At 36.2% G+C, this 12,016-nt stretch overlaps 1 long non-coding RNA gene across 1 annotated transcript in view; it reads right to left on the reverse strand.

The window, feature by feature from the left end:
* The window catches only part of LOC148125434 (uncharacterized), a 94,369-nt gene extending 83,062 nt beyond the window's left edge, over positions 1 to 11,307 (reverse strand). Inside the window, exon 1 of the long non-coding RNA XR_015744204.1 lies at positions 11,177 to 11,307. This is a non-coding gene — a long non-coding RNA (uncharacterized LOC148125434). The remainder of the gene's footprint in view (positions 1 to 11,176) is intronic.
* Between the last annotated feature and the right edge of the window lie 709 nt (positions 11,308 to 12,016).

Below are 12,016 nucleotides of genomic sequence, written 5' to 3' on the forward strand. Positions count from 1 at the left end.
CCTCTTTCACATATACTGCGATTCCCTTCTTTTTCTCCTCATCTGCTGGTGTGGTAAATAATTTTCCTAATTTCGGCATTCTAAATATTTTTCATCCTTCTTCTTTATATGGGTTTCTTGCAGGCACGTTATATCTGCATTATGTTTAATTAATTTAGATAATATCCTTTTTCTTAATTGTTGAATTTAAACCATTTATGTTTATTGATAATAATTTTTTTCTTCTCCCATCTATTTAGTTTTGTTTTGCTCTTTGTCGTGTAACAATTCCTCTCTCTTCTTGCGCTTGTATTGATGTAGTTCCTTCTGTCTTTTGTTGTGGATAGGTATTTTCTTGGTTTCCTACCGTTCCAGTTCTATTTTTATGTCCACTGTATTCTTCTTGAAACTTTGTGTCCAATTTCTCCCTACTACTTTGCTCCTGTGGGCCCACCATCCGTTCGTAAAAATCCTGGGCTTTTTCCATAGTATCTATTTTGATTTTCCTCTCTTTCCACGACACTAACATTCCTTCTGGAATAAGCCATTTAAATGTGATTCTTTTTTATTTAAATATGCTGCCAGAAATTTATAGTCACGCCTTTGTTCCCTTATTCTCCTCGGTATCTGTTTAAGAATCACAATTTCTTTCTCTTTGTAGGTTATAGTTTTATCTCTTGAGGTTCTATATATCATGTCTCGAACACATCTTCTAGTGAATCGTATATGTACTTCCCTAGAACAATTGTGGCGTCTTGCATAATTTGTATTGACCCGGTAGACTTCATCAAACTCTTTTTGAATTTCATCTTTATCCATCTTCAATAAACCGGCCAGTATTTCTGCCATCAAGTATTCCAAGTCTTCTTCTTTTGATTCTGTCACATTTTGGAATCTTAGGTAAGTTGCTGCCTTGTCCATTTCTAGGAGGACAAGGGAGTCCTCCATTTCTTTGCTCATGCTTTTGAGATCTTCATCCACCCTTTCCAATTCCCTTTCTGTTCGTTCGGTTCTTTTCTCTACTTCTTTTATTATAACTTCGTTTTTCTCCAAGGCCTGCTGCAACACCCCACTTTATCCTCTACTTTGGAAATGTCCGCTTTCATTTCTGTCTTTAGTTTCCCCATTTCTTCCTTCAATTCATTGATATCTGCCCTTGTTTCACTGTGGTTTTTAATCATTGTTTCTTGCAATCTTGTCAATGAGTCCTGTAAAGTTAGGAACATTGCTTGGATATTCGCATTCGAGATGCTAGTTGACTTCTCTGTTGGTAGTGTTTCCTCTATTGTTTTTTGTGCCATGGATGAAGTTGTTGTCAAAGTAGTCATTATTGTGGGATTAACCTTCCTGCCAGATTTCAAAGCAGTGGTAGTTGTAGTAGTCATTTCCTTTAAAATTTGTTTTTGTTGTTGTACAATATTGAATATATTATTCCAAATTGGCATTCAGTATTCTTAGTTCTGTAACTAAAATTGACCAAGATCTATCAACCTATTAAGTAGCTATATTCTTGACTAATTAGTAAAGTGTATATATTTTTCTCTAGTTTAACTTCAATATAAAGTAACCTTAACTATAAAATATATTACATTCACAGATAAACCCACACAAAGAAATATAATATTGGTCTAGAGAGCTCTAAGCTTATTAAGTAACTAATGCTTAATATTCTTACTGTCTCCCCTATATTCCCATTCAAATTATAACAATCTCTATTAATAATAACTTAACTAAATTAATCCAATATTTTAACACTCTAATATTTCATTACTAAATGTACATATTTATCAAGAGGAAATCAGAGGGGAAAAAAAAAAAAAGCAAGCATATTTCAACATAGCATACCAACAACAAGTAAGAAAGAAGAGAGGCTATTTTAGTAAGTATGTACACACAGAAAAGGGTTGAGGAAAAGAAAAAAGAAAATCCCAAAGACAAGAGTTTTTGTTTCTGCTTTTCACTTTGGAAGCTTCCACTTCTAGCACACCGGAAATGGCAAATGAAGATTTGCTGAGTAACAGCTGCCAGTAAGCAATATTCCCACTCGTTTCAGCGTTCTGGATACTGCCTATGGCGTTGCTCTGTCTTTCCCCCGATCGGCTTCGTTCTACTTCTGGATCCAATTTAATAGCTTCAATCCAAATGTTAGTGATAATAGAATCTTCAGACTTCCAAAATTCTCTTTACTTCTTTTTTATTTCCGACTCTCTTCTGCCTGCCAAGCTCTTTCACATTCACTAAACCAATTCTTTTGTAGCCGCTTCGTCTTGGAGCTCACAGCTGGCATTCACACAGTATTTAACAGCCTGGAATCAGTCTATTGTCAGTCAAATATCTTCCCTGCCACGACTCTCTTTCCCCCCGAGCTTGCAAACTTTCACTCACTTTTTTCTTCCCATCGGTGGCAGTCCGGACTTCGGAGCCTCCATTGTTAGGAGGCTGTTCTTGATCGTTGGGCTCTGGAGGGCTTCCTCTTCGTTACAGGGGGGTTGCTTTCCCCACACTGCAGCCCGAGGTTCCCCCACACCGGCACGGGTCTCTCCAAGACTCGAGCACCCCGAAAGATCGCACCAAACTCAAGAAAAGGGAGGCTAGAATCACGAGCGGATTTCTGCCCCTCTGACCGTCCTTGCCTTGCCACCGGAAGTCAACCCATACAGTTAGATAAAATTTTATTAGGATCAAATAAAAAAAACATAACAAAATTTTATAACTACTTATTAGAAACAGAACTAGAAGAAGAAATCGTAAAAGGAAATATGATTGCTTGGAGTAAGAACGTAGGGCGCAGCATCACATTAGCGGAATGGGAGAAAGTTTGGGGCAGAAACAATAAGATTACCAAATCGGCAGCATACAAGGAAAATCTTTATAAAATGTTTTATAGATGGCATCTCCCCCCTTCGAGGTTAGCGAAGATGCACCCCAACATGAGTCCGCATTGCTGGAAGTGTAGGAAAAAAGAAGGAACCTTTTTCCATATGTGGTGGTCCTGTGCAGAAACCCAAAAGTATTGGAAGAAAATCAAAACTTGGTTGGAAGAAATCACCAAAGAGCAGATCGAATACAAACCAGAGTCCTTCCTACTAGGGATTTTTGATAAGCAAATTTTCAAAAAAACCAAATACATAACAATACACATTTTAACAGCGGCCAGATTAGCCTTCGCTCAACATTGGAAACAACACCAAATTCCATCAGAAGAAATGATTATTGAAAAAATCTCAAAATGCGCAGAAATGGATAAATTGACTTTGGCGCTAAAAAACAAAGACACTTCACTATACTATGACAGCTGGAATTGTTGGTATAATTGGATTGACCAAAGATAAATAATATATTATAAGGCATAAAAGAAAAGTATCAATACATAACAACGAGGTAGCGATATAAGTTAAAAACAGGTGTGGTTATATGACACAAGTTAAGGTGATGAAAACAAAAGAAGATCTTGCAAACTGTTAAAATAAGAATACTTTTAATCCTGTAACCTCTTTCTTTCTTTCTTTTCTTAAAATTCTTTCCCTCTCTTCCTCTTCTCTTTTCTTTCTTTTCTTTCCTTCTTTCTTTTGCTTATTTGTGTATGTATTGTGACTGGTTTTAATTGTAAAAATTAATAAACTATATTTAAAAAAAAAAGAAAGAAAAGAATAGACTGGTGCAGTCAACTTACATTAATTGTTACATTTTATGACATTACTCATTACATTTTTTGCTTTGATTAATCAACCAATGTGATTTCATTATATTTCTATTTTAATCTCTAAATATATTATAAAGGCAATTTAGGTGATAAAGAAGTTATTGTTTACTGGTATACTGTAACCACCTACTTTTCATCCCCTCACATAGCTATAGGAGAAAGACAAGGATTATTCCATTAATTGAAAAGAAACAAGGGTATGTTTCCTGAAGTATTTTACTAAGTTACTACTCTAATCACAAGCTGACATAAAAAAGCCCTTTTAAAATGATACTCTGTTTATTAAAGACACAAAACAGCAAAACAACAAAGCTGTCAGACCTCTTGTCATTCATAGCAATAAATCTTGACTGTACAGATTCTATACTCAGGAACCTGCTTATTGCAGAATCTCAGACAACCCAGCTAGATATGTTACTTTAATGAGACAAAAAAAAAAGAAAGCTAACTCCATTACACAGAACTCAGAACCTTTATGTCTGTCTGCTCCGGGATTTACATTCTAGTCTTTTCTTCCTTTTAAATCAACAGAAATGTGGCTGTTTTTCATGATCTGGATATTGGAGGTAGTGGTGGGTTTCCAAACTGTTTCCTACCTATGCACAGTTCTATGTGCAGTTCTATGCATGCATGCTTCATGCATGCATGCAAAGGGCTCAAAGACTGGCCTTGTCAAGGCTGGTAAGCTGAGCTGTTTTTCAGCTCAGCCATGGCGCGGCAATCTGCTCTGCCTCATGAATAAACTGAGTGAACACAGAAGGGAATATAGGAGAAGTAACAGTGGAGGTGGATGGGTGGGGCCAATCAGAGATGGTATTTGCTGGTTTTCTGAACTAGGCAACATTTCTGCTACCAGCTGAATACCACCTCTGATTGGAGGAATGTGTTTATGTTTATATAATAATGTTTAGGAATCACTGATTCACTGTCTTTCCAGCTTCATTTCATGTAGGTTCCACATAAAGCAGGGAATAAGATCTGGAAAATTAACTTTGCAACAGATTTTGAGCACATAAAAATTAAGTAATATCTGTAAAGCATTCTGATTTTTTTATTTATAAATCATTTTTATTTATAAATCATTTTTTATTTATAAATCATTTTTTATTTATAAATCATTCAAAGAAGAAAAAATGTTGCCTAGCATACTTCCTGTATATTTGTCTGCTGATTTATTAAATTTATTATAGACACCCAATCCAGTGGATTGTCTTCTATTTGTCTTCAAGTCATGGGGGAATTACGAGTCACAAGGATTTAACCAAATGGACTTTCTGGGTTGCTGATTCAAGATTGTCACAGGCACTATGTATATCATCTCAAGGGATGTAAAAATTCTGCTATATTAACACATATGAGTGTTCCCAAAGATTTTGTAACCCATAGCATTTTTAATCCAATGAAGAAATAATCACACCTATTATTATTTATCATTGTAAATCAGGATGTCAAACTGTTGACCCACAGGCCAGCTGCATCATGCACTGGCCATGCCCAACCCAGCTCCATGAAGAGAAAAAACATCACTATACATCATATGATAGTAACGTGACACTACAAGTTTGACACCTGTGCTGTAAATGCATCAGTATAGAATGACTTACCAGATGTTGGGAAATGGCCAGCTAGCCAGGGAGTAAGGATCAAGTGGTGAAGTAGCCTTGAGATTGCACAGCCCACAAGAGATCCAGGACAAACCTTCCCTTCCCAAACAAGCTCCATAGAACCTTATCTATATGTTCCTAAGGAAAGACAAGCAGTCTGGGGAGATTTCTGTATTATAAGCAGTTAAAGTAGTTAGCTTGAACTCTACATGTATGGATATACATCTTGATCATACCTGTAGAAATACAACATTATTGTTTACCTTGCTTCTTTTCCTTTTAATGAATTATTAAATACATTATGGAAATTATTCTGCAAATGGATGATTCTAACAATGTTTACATATCTTTTGTATTTTTGTATTTTTGACTGGGAACCCATGAAACTTTTCTCAGAGATAAGATAAATTATCCATGTTTGGGGTTTTGATCCAAATCAGGGAGAATGTAACTTTGTTGTTCTTCTCAGACATAGAATAACATTCTGGCTCACTCCCAAACCATCAATCCACAAGTCAAACAGAAAGCATCAGTTCCTACATTTTACACATGAGTAGAACCTGTCCAGAGTCAAATGAGTAATCTCATGATCTTTCCTTTTTCAAGAGAAATTCTGCCAGCCAGAATTTACCAACCTCACTATAATGTCATGTCTATTCCTTTAGGTATAAATAGCTTTCCATCAATATGCATTGGAAGTTGCAACTTTTTTATGATTGCCTTTCTTGTCTTTCCCCCCTATATTTTTCTTTTTCTTTTTTTCTATATGTTCAAAACTTTATTTTCATTTCTATTTTCTTCTAGTTCAGTATGTATTTGTTTTTACTTTTATTCAAAACTTGGGTTAGTTTTTAAAACTTTCACAAGCCAGAAAAGCATCATGCCTATGTCTTTATTTTCCAAATAGTCCTATTGCTTTAAAATTTTGTAAAGTAATGTGTGACAATGAATAATGTCTATGAAAACTAATTCCAGAACAGTATGAGAGAGAAACTATCTGTGTAAAACTGAAAAGAAAATTATTTCATCTATATTTGTAAGTGATGCTAATTATGCTCTACATATTAAATCAAGTCCATCTAGGGAAATGTTTTGTTAATTAATTTAATTAATTAACAGCAAGGCAGAAGAAGGAGCCATAATTATCAAGAGATAATTGAACCCTTGCGACATGTTTTTGCACTAACAAGCACTCCTTCAAGATCAGGACCTAAAATGGTTTGTAAGAAGGTTGCACAACTTTTGTTAAATCTCACACCTTATATAGGCCATTTTTTCCTCTTCTTCTTTCAAAAATTGATCTAAACAAAATGCATGATATTCTGGACAGAATAAATATATAATTCAACCAATTAGATAGGGAGTATTGTATAAAATTTGTGAATAATATAATAATAAATTATATGTACACTTATAAATTTGCTTCTCAATTATAGTATTATGAAATTGTCTTTAAATTAGTTTTACATTCATTCCATTTGCTCAGCAATAACTTCTTATAAATTTGGGCTAAATATAGGAATAAGTTTATCAATGGTAGAATGGTTGTAATCAAAGAATGGTAGAGAAGAGAAGGATTGCTTCCAATACTTAAGGGACATACAGAGAAGAGTGGATTGACTTATTCTCCAAAAGACCAGAGGTCAGGACAAAATGTAATGGGTGAAAGCTTGTTAAATAGAGATCTAACCTGGTAATAGGAAGATATTTTCTGACAGTGAGAACAATTAATCAGTAGAATAGCTTGCCTCCTGGAGTTGTGGGTGCTTTGTCATTGGAGGTTTTCAAAAATAATATATTTCCAATAAGAAGAAATGTGATCCATCAAAAAAACTATGATGAACAGAAGGAGATTAATTTTAAAAAAAAATATAATCAAGTAATACATTCGTCTTTAAATTAATATAAATATATAGGGTCTAGTTATGAAGGTCTAGTTATGGATCTGGTCAAACATTTATGATTGGTTGAACAATACCATAAAATTGTTTAAGTGCTACATAACTTGAGAAAATTAATTACTGGTTGTATCTTGGTAAAGGAAAAAAGGAGGATTCAGGGAATACATGTCATCAAAAAACTTAGGAAGATTCAAAGTCATAAAGATTTATTAATTAATTAATTTAGAAAATTTATTTTGCTACCCATCTCATAAAACATGACTCTGGAAAGTACAATACATAAAAATAATAAAAAACACAAAACATTCCAACATGAATAAAACAGAATAAAGTGAAAATATAAGATGTAAAATACCAAGAAAGCAAGAGAACTGTCAGCTCACATGACACAACCATCTTGCTAGCTTCCATTATGGTTTTGAAAGCTTTCCAGCTAGGATTGGAAAAATGATGTTTTCAGGCTGAAGAAGAAAAGGCATGTCAAATGGAATTACTTAGTAGATGGAATCCACAGCATACTCTTCATGTTCTGACTGATGGATGAGTAGATTTAACCAGGGAGACATAATTCGTCTAAATTACCTGGACCCATACATTGTAGTTTTAAGGTTCAAAAGCAGTGTCTTCCATTGTAGCTGAGAATAAATTGAGATACAATGATGCTCATGAACAAGGATGTAGCATGCATACACAAAATTGTCCATAAATTTACATTCTGAACTAGTTGAAGCTTCTAAATATTCTTCAAGGGTAGCCCAATGTAGAGCACATCAAAGGTAACATTTTAAAGGTAATCAGAGCATAAATAACTTGAGTAGAGCCTCATGGTCCAGAAAAGAACACAATAGCATACAATAGTAAATTGTTCAAACACATTCCTAATCATAGTTTCTACCTGCTCTTCAACCAGGAGTCATGAGTTTACAAGGATCCCTATATTTTCTAGGGCAATGCCACCCATTCAGCACCAAAGATAGTAACAATTCATATCCAGAAGCCCCCAAATCCAGAGTCTCTCAGTCTTGTCAGAGTTTAGCTAAAGTCTGCCATTCCCCATCTAAACATCGAAGTTTCCAAGCACTGGGCTGAGCATCAACAATAGAATTTAGTTCATCAAGGAAAGATAGATGTATCTGGTTATCATCAGCATACTGATGATATTTCATCCCATGGCAAAAGATGACCTTCATGTAGCTATTAAATAGAAGTGGAAATAGTGCTAAGCCTTGTGAAACCCCAGACCTCTCACACCTAATCTACCGGCACCAGACAAGCACAATATTGTACTGCCCACTCCTAATCTATGGAGTCAACCCAGAAGGATATCACACCTGATGATATTGAAAGGAGGTCAACAAGAAACAGGAAAGATGCACCATTCCTATTCTCCAACCAATTCTTCTCTTTTCCATGACCAGGTCCAAATCCTGTCTGAAAATGATCCAGATAATCTACTTCATCCAGGGCCCACTGAAGCTGATGCCCAACCAACTTTTTTACAATCTTTTATTTAAAAATGTGGGGGGGGGGAGTAGAGACCAAATGAAAATTGTTGAGCATGATTAAATCCAGTGAGGGCCTCTTGAGGTGGGGACAAATTTCTGGGGAAGCAATGGCATACTGAAGATGTTTCTGTTTTCAGTAGAGCTAATGAACAGTGTAGAAAAAAGAGCTGGCAAATGGATCAGGCCCTTAAAACTTATCTCTGAGTCAGTGCTGGGATTCAATTCTTTTACTATCAGTTCTGTGGATATGGCTTGGTGGGCATGGCAGGGGAAGGATACTGTAAAATCTCCATTCCCACCCCACTCCAGGAGAAGGATACTGCAAAATCCTATTCCCCCCCCACTCCACTAACCTGCTTTCTAGCTCCGTTCTCCTGTGCAGGGCAACAAAAAAAGACCCAGCCAAACACACTGGGACTCGGGAGGCAGAGAATAGATGGGGAGTGGGGCCAGTCAGAGGTGATATTTGCCAGTTCTCTGAACTACTCAAAATTTCCACTACCGGTTTTCCAGAATTTCTGCATAATGAGACTGTAAAACAGCAGTCTCTAGCAAGTTTTAGGGCTCTGGGCAGAAGGAAAAGTCAGTTTTGCCCAATGTACAATTTGAAGACTTCAGTTTGGAGACTTCAAATGGAATTCAAACACTTCCTCTCTTAATGACTTCTGAAAATTACATACTGAACTAAATAACAAGTTAATTGTTTTTGAATTGAATAACAAGGTTTATTACACTGGATGATTCTCACTGAAAAAATGTTTTTTATTTAAATACATAAAGAAAAATAATATTTCAAATAAATAATAAAAATGAGATTAGAACATTAGTTTTCAAAAGCTCCCTCCTTTCAGTTCCTTTCACCAAAGCAGCTAAGGAAAGCCCCCAGTCAAAAACCACACAGCTACCACCTCTCTCCCCCCATTTCTAGACCTCATCTCTGAGGGCATTCAATTCATATTGGGGGGGGGGAGTATATTTCCATCCAAAACTTTACTATCAAGTTGCCCACCAGATGGCATCTCTTTATAAGATTTAACTTATTTTTTGATATTTATCAAATTTTAAATACCACCTTTCTTGCTCACAGAAATGGTTACCACACTTTCCTTTCTCAACTTTAGCTACAAAGGAAAAGACAAAATGGCTTCTAAAAAGAGAAAGTCTACATCACTCTTCAGGCGCCAGCTTTCTTCTGCTGCTATTTTCTCCCAGTTCCATTAAAGGCTCCTAACTAGACATTCCATTGGAGTGGGTCTGGGGGTTCTTCAGGCCTCAGGTTAAATTTTGGGACTTTAAATCCCCACCCTGCACTGCCCTTTAGAGCCAGGCTGTCAAACTCCCAGCCCATGCATCATGTGCTACCCATGCCCATGCCCAGTTTAGCGAAGGGGGGGGGCAGGAAGTCCTGATATGTCACATGATACCACCATGATGACATGAGTTTGATACCCCTGCTTTATAACATGTCAAAAAGAGATAATTTAGTATCCCATAGTTATTAGACAGTCATGACTTTTAAAGCTGTGAATAAAAAAAAATAATGCAAAATGCTCCAGACTTTTCAAGAGTGAGGCACAGCACTGTTTATTACTTACCTTTTTTCCTCAGGCTTCCAATTGTGTCCCAACAAAAGTTGAAGCACCTTTAAGGGGACAGCAATTTAGGACACCCTCAATATTTTTTCCAAGCAAATTGCTTGCTGAATAAGAGTACAGGCAATGTTCAACTTGCAACTATATGTTTAATGACTGTTCAAAGTTACACCATTGAAAAAAATGACCTCTGATTGTTTTTTACACTTGCAACCATTGTAGCATTTCCATGGTCAAGTGATCAAAATTATGATGCTTGGCATATATTAATGAGTGTTGCAGTGTCCTGGCTCCAGTAATCACCTTTTGCTACTTTCTGAGAAGCAAAATCAATGGGGAAGCCATATTTACTTAACAACCACATTACTAACTTAGCAACCACAGTGATTCAGTAAACAACTATAACAAGAAAAAATGTATAAAGTAGCACATGCTCACTTGCTTAGCAACATAAATTCTGGACTCAATTATGGTTAGAATTCAAGGACTATCTGTAATGATCCTTTTAGTCTAATAGTTGTTCTCACAATAACCAATCAAATGCACAAAAAAGCCTAATAATCTTGCAGCTGATGTAGTCATATTGAGAAAGATGTAGTCATATTGTGAAAGAGAGCAAGGGAGGGAGGGAGGGAGGGAGAATTATGTGCATTTATAATTAACATGTTGAGAATATTCTACAAAGCCAGATTACAAATAGTATACCACATTTTCTACATTTGCTGAGTTATTAGTCTTTGCTAGGCCTAGTTTCTGCCTATCAGTGGTGGTATTCTATCAGTTCAGCCCAGTTCTCCTGAGCCGGTAGTGATAATGAGCAGCAGAGACTGAACCAGTTCTCTCTGCTGCTCTGCTACTGGGCCCACCCGCCCATCCGTGTTACCATACTCACCTTTATTCCCTGCTTTTGAAGTGCAGCTGCTTTGCATGGCACTGCAGAATGCTGCGCAGCAGCTGCTGAAGCAACCAAGAGAGTTCAGGCTTGCAGAAGTTGAATTCTAATGCCTCTTCACCTGCGCAAAGTGTGTGTTTGGCATGCACACACACACACACACACACACACACACACACACAAAGTGTGTGCATGCACGCAAAGCATGCCCACCAAGCCATGCCCACCGAAGCAGTGGTAGACAATTTTGAAACACACACTGCTGCCTATATAATGAAAGATATGCTTAAAGGGCAGAAATCCCAGATTCAGTGCTAGTATCATGAACCAAAAGACCTTGACTTAGTACATGCAGAAAATACAGTATAGAAGAACTAGATAGTATCTGTTCTGTGAGGAAGCAGTTAAACTGTGAGGCTAGAACTGGAGACATTCAGATTTAAATCCCCAGTTAGGAAGGTTATTGAGATTTCATTGGGTTAATCAGTTTCTTCACAATCTACTTCACTGAATTGTCATAAGGATAAAATTGGAAATGTGTGAACCATACATGCTGCTTTGATCTACTGGGAGTAAGGTTGGGATATTCATATGATAAATAATAAGACAGCTTAATATATAGCTTGTAGGATTATTACAAATGTAAATTAAAGAGTCAGGAGAATGATTTAAACATTTGAAATATATTATGTTTGAAGTTTCTCCTGTTGCTTCAGTTTATCTCTTTATTAGCTGCTTCAATTTATATTATTTTAGGGGAAAAGTTTTATTCCAACAATCAAATGTTCTCATTTCAAAAATTCAGATAGCCTGTTTGACACTAATCCCATAACCCCTTCC

This window comes from Pseudonaja textilis, chromosome 6, assembly GCF_049901715.1.
Source record: "Pseudonaja textilis isolate UNSWEBS1 chromosome 6, rPseTex1.2, whole genome shotgun sequence".
Classification (NCBI taxonomy): domain Eukaryota; kingdom Metazoa; phylum Chordata; class Lepidosauria; order Squamata; family Elapidae; genus Pseudonaja; species Pseudonaja textilis.